Below are 5,725 nucleotides of genomic sequence, written 5' to 3'. Positions count from 1 at the left end.
CTGTCAGCTTTATCAGCTATGCCCTCTTTCCTTTCCAAATCTGAGGAAACTCTGTCCATAAGTTGAGTAATGGGAAAAGCTATTTAAAAATCCCAGAAACCCCAATGCTTTTCACATATTTTATTATAAGTGTTTCTGAGCCTCTGAGTAAAAATAACATTGTATGTATATATAGTTTCCTCACTCTTTATTTTTGTCTTATTTTCTCATGTTACAACCGTTAATTTTGTTCAACACCTTTATCTTATAAGTATCTTTCACTGCTATCCCTTGACTCTTGTGGGGTATTTTAGTCCATCTCATATGTTCTAGAAAACCACCCTTATTGTGCCATCAATAGCACAAATAAAGGAGGTTTTCAGTGACACATGAGAGTCTTTCCCAAATAATACCCTATCTTCTGGACAAAAAGCCTGGAATCATTAGCAGTTTGAGGTTAGAAGGGCATGATCCTTTCCTTTCCTCCTTTTTTTTCCCCTGCAGCTAATATTGCCTCATTTTCAGTCTACTATAAGGACCAGATCATTTTCTGTAGAACGACTGCAGAGAAATTAATTTCCTACCTTGTACTAGTGTGGTTCATTATTTCTGTACAATACTCTAAATGTAGCACTCCACACTTACTTTTAGTGACTTAATTGATTTTTTTCTTTCTCAGACCATTTCTCCAATTTGTCATGATAAACTTGAGCTTTCATCCTGTACTCCACTGTGTTGCAGCTTCTCCCAAGCTTGTATCATCCATCCCATGTTTAATAAATTCAATCCATTCCATTATCCATCTTATTAATGAGATTACTGAATAGGAAACACCTTGGTGCCACCAGCACAGGGAGCATAATTTCAAACTGACAGTGAGCCTTTAATAATTACTTCCTTTCAGTACCATCCTTGTGAAGGATGCGGTGCCTGGTGCAACGTGGAACCTGGAGAAACATCTGCCCTCCATGAGCTGCAGAGCTTCCTGCCTTCCAGGGAGGGTAAGCTGCAAGCTGAGGTTTATTTTCCATCAGCAATTTAATGTACCTACTCTAGCACTAAAGCCAGCTTTGCCCAGGAATGTGTAGACTCTTAGCTAACCATAGGCTTGTGTATATGTGCTCCTGGTACAAAAGTTCCATCTTTCAGACCCAAGCCCACATGCATTCCCTGAGCTGAACAAACACAGCAGGTGCTAAGTATCACTGGGTTTGCATTTCAGTTCATAAATTTGAGGGAGATCTTTTCTCTTCCTGATGTGCTGCTTCACAGTGTTTCTCAAGTGTGGCTCACAATGGAGTAAGACAGCAGTCACAAGTGAGATGACTCACACTCATGAGCTATTTTCATCCAGCTTATATTGCTTTACTCATAATGTTTCCCCTCTGCATTTGGAAGTCTTTTTTCAGAGAAAATGAGGTCTCCTTGTATGAATCCACTGCTGCCAACCCCAGCTGGTAGCATATCTTCCTGACCTTCTCTGACCTTGTCTTTTCCTCAGTTTCTCCACTGTGAACACAAAATTCACCTAAAAATGTGAAACATTCCACAATCACTTATAGATGCAAATTACCCCCTATTGATTCCTACTTGTCTGTTTATGGTGATTTTTCCCCTAATGTCCTGGAGAAGAAAATCTGCTTCTTTTCATCTTCAGACCACTATGGCATGTAATTATCCAGTGAAAACACCCAGTACCTATGTGTGACATTGGAGTCAACATTTCATATCTTTCTGCCTCTCTGACACATTTTCCTTGCCTTTCATCTACTTAGCAGCAATAGAAAATAATTTAGCAAGTGCAAGGCAATGGGTAATCCCTCCATTTTGGGGAAGTTGACGACTTGGTTGAAGAATTCAGCAGCAGCAACTCTGCCAGAGGCAAAAGGGGATTTTTCTTCCTCACCTCCTAAACATTTCTGAAATGACATCCTGTGTAGGTGTGTGTCCATGAAAGGTTCCACAAACCTGCCCAAGTCAGACATTTGTCTCCATTAAGTCATATGTGAAGATAAGGGCATTCCTGTAGTCAACAAGACGGCACATTGTATTTTAAAATGAAGGATTCACAGGGGTGGCAGCTCATTTGCATGCAGCAATGTGAATCTCACGGAGGAGGTGTTGTAAATCACCAAAGAGCTACTTGACAGTGCCACTCTGTGAGTCTGGTTCAGAATTATTAATTAGAGCAAGCTCAGGGTGGTTTGTTTGCATATCAGTTGAGCTAAGCCATGTTGGAATCCCTGTAAATAATAAAACAGGCTGATTAGGCCTAGTCATTAATTAAGTGTCTTCACTGTGAATAAACAGTGAAATCTTTCAGTTTGCCAGGGACCCCTATGACACTGTGATAAATATGCAGTCACAAAAGCTTCTATAACATGGTTTGACATCTTCATCTATTAAATTGCAGCCTTCTCCCCAGTGACAATGGGTTCAAATCCCACAATGGAAGATACATCTGCCTAATTTTGTTTGCTAAAATATATTACTTTGGAGATTTTGGGTAACCAGGGTTGAGAACCTGATACAAAAAAAAAGGAAGGGGTAAAAAGACTTGTTAATACTGTAAACTGCAGTGTCAAGCTATCTGTATGTGTGACTTTTGATTGATGTAACAATGCAGAAGATGATATAAAATCTTGTTTTATTGTTACATGGATGTATAAGTCAGCTGTTATTTATTTGACTAAAATGGTATACTTTTAAAATTTAATTAACTCCCCTCAGAAGTTGGGGTTTGAATTGGGTTTCTGTTGCTAGTGTCTATCACTTCTCAGTGTGGAGTAAGACCAAAACTGAAATCATTTTTACAAAGTATACTCTTTTAAACTACAGACAATGTTAAAGGCAATTAAATCTTATGACCCTAGGCATGAATTGACCAGGTAGGTGATCAGATAGTAGATTTTGTGTCATTATGCAGTACTGCACAATTGGTGAGGATCCATATTGTGGGGATCTTTCATTTTTGAAAGGTTTGAATATTGTCAATGTTTGCAGCCAGGACATTGGACTAAAAGACAGATGAATGTGCTGAGAAGACAGTTCCATTTTGCTGTTCCATTCCACATGCTGTAGGTACTGGCTGAACATAATCTCCTGGAAAACAAGACAATCTTTATTGGTTCAGCAGAAGGGCAGAGACCCACCCCATGCCTGGAGAAGCTGATGACCTTTTTCCAAAGCATTTCTCCTCTGCCGCATTCTCCATGCTGCACGTTGCACAAGAGGTCTAGGACAGCTTCATTTAAAGAAAGGGATGCAGACATCATTTTGGTATTCTGGACATGAGGAAGAACTTCACTGTGAGGGTGACTGAGCACTGGAACCTGTTGCCCAGAGATGTCGTGGAGTCTCCTTGTCTGGAGATACTCAAAAGCTCTCTGGACACAATCCTGGGTAGTGTGCTCTAGGGGATCCTGCTTGAGCAGGGAGGTTGGAATAGATGACCTCCAGTAGTCCCTTCCAAACCTGAACCATTCTGTGACTGTGATTTTCTGATACTCCTAATTCCCAATATAAAGGTGCTAAGATAATTACAATGCTGAGCATGAACATTTGAATAGGTGGGAGACAGATGACTCAGTAAGATCAATCTATTGATCTCAAGATTTTCTAAGTATTTAAGTGCCATGCAACAATTAAAGGTGTTTCTGAGTGTACAGTAAATGGCTTTATTCTGACAAGCTCTTTTGTTTATTTTATACATAATAGAGAATGAGAATGTCATTGAACTTGGAAGATCTTTTAGGAAACAAGTGTTCAGCAGCCTGTTTGATCCTGACAGCCTTGTGCAGTATTAAACAATCAGCCAGGTGGCAGGAGATCACTGAATTCACTGCTGTGCAAAGTGCTAACTTCCTGAATCCTCAGGTTTACTTGCACAGGATCAAAGCTTATAGACCTAAAAAGGAAATTAATAGTGATATGAAAAGTTTGGAACATCTAGATTAACTCCCACTAAGTACAGACAAAGGAACTGAATCCACAGTTGTTCCTTGAGGAGGATAGCCATGACCATGAAGTTTGATTACTTATTCAGAGTCTCTCAGGAGTGCACGGAATTACCGTCTGAAGTTGTCACCTTCATGCTCCAGAGGCACCCTAACAGGTAGCCATTGGCAGCATTCCTCAGTGTGCAGAGATTCCAGCACAGCAGCATGGGAAATGCTTGTGATAACGTGTGCCAAGAGACCTGGCCTGTGCAGATTTGTAGCAATATTCAGTATGCTGATGTCACCCAGCTGGCGCAAGGGAAGGGATTAGCCAATGTCTAGACACACTTGAGGCTTTCAGGGGAGCTGCTATTTGCAAATGAGTGTGGAAGAGACTGAAGCAACCTTGGTGGGACAAACAGAGGCATGGACAAGTCTAGCTATATCCACTGCTCACTGAGATGGAGCGCAACTGCTGTTCGTGAGGCAGATGGATTTAGCTAAATTTAGGCTTATGTTGAGAGTGAACTTCTTCCCCTGGGCATTGCCAAAAAAATCTCTCTTAGTTTCTGCGTGAGGAGTAGACACAGGTTTTCTCTTTTCTGTTAAGACTTCCCTATTACTATCAGCATCTCTTTTGTCTGGAGGTGTTGCTATAATCCTGCCTGATAACTCGCTGCAGATTCTACAGCTGTTTTTATCCCTGGTTTCCACAGAGGCATCCTGTGCCCCCAGTTGCTATTAAATGATCCCTTTGGGGTGGAGATCCTTTGCTATGAAAGCAGGAAATCCTGAAGGAGTAAGCATCCTTGAGTCTGGCATTTTTTTCTCCTTCAAGGCCTTTGGGACTTCAGGAATTATAAGTTAATAAACCTTTGGCTATGACACAAACTATGTCCTTTTTTCCTGGATTTTGCAGAACAAATAGTCTGAGAAGTGGAGAAGATGGAGTTTATGTTATTGTCTCCTTATCTTGCCAACATGCTAGTCAGGTGAGATGAGCAGTCCTTTTGTTTGTGGCTAGAAATACGTGTTTCACCCAGAGCAGACAGTGACCCCAAAAAACCTTTTGCAGAGCTGGAGAAATATGTGATTTAGAAAGCTTCTTCTTCCCCCGATAGCTCAGCTAAGGCACGTCTCATGAAAGCTGATGGAAATCCTCCTAGGTGCTTCAGTAGTGTGGAATCAGGCCTATTAATTATTATACTTCACACTTCCTGGGAATACATACCAATGATGCACAATCATCAAAAAATATGCTACAGATGGCTGTGAGAGTTCATGATAACTTTATTTTGGTTGATGGAACAAAATGGCATTACAGAGAAATTTCAAAGTGTCTTGCACAATATCACAGCAATTAGCATGGGATCACTTCAGCTTGATCCTCCTTCACATGAAATGAAGACCTTCCACCATGTCTCTGAATTTAATATTCCCACATTACTCATACACTAAAGATGTAGACTTTGATTTCATATACAGCCAGGGCTTCCAAGAAAACAAGGAAGTCCCATACCTTACAGCTTTCTCTAGAAAAGGAGAGCAGCAAGTCATATTTCACTTCATGCAATAGACCACACATTTGGCACTCTAACAAAAGGAAAAAAATCACTGCACTGCTGAAAACTCCAAAATAGTGCAGCATTTCCTTTGTTCTCTAGATCAGCCTCTTCTCCTCTTCCAAGCTTAGTCTTTTTTAACAGAAAAGATCTCTAGCTGTGAGAATAGATTTCCTAACACAAAAGACACACAGTTTTGCTGAATTTACATCCAAGTACACAGAGGGTAAAAATCACCTGGTGAGC

At 40.6% G+C, this 5,725-nt stretch overlaps 1 long non-coding RNA gene across 1 annotated transcript; it reads right to left on the bottom strand.

Annotated features, from left to right (window-relative positions):
* Window positions 1-1,368: 1,368 nt before the first annotated feature.
* LOC135298221 (uncharacterized) lies at window positions 1,369-2,526 on the bottom strand. The gene is made up of 3 exons (XR_010360233.1): window positions 2,472-2,526; window positions 1,886-2,222; window positions 1,369-1,507 (listed from the first exon to the last, which is right to left on the bottom strand). It is a non-coding gene; the product is annotated as an uncharacterized LOC135298221 (long non-coding RNA).
* Window positions 2,527-5,725: the final 3,199 nt, after the last annotated feature.

Source organism: Passer domesticus, chromosome 3 (assembly GCF_036417665.1).
Source record: "Passer domesticus isolate bPasDom1 chromosome 3, bPasDom1.hap1, whole genome shotgun sequence".
Lineage (NCBI taxonomy): Eukaryota > Metazoa > Chordata > Aves > Passeriformes > Passeridae > Passer > Passer domesticus.
This window is presented reverse-complemented; position numbering and strand designations above follow the sequence as displayed.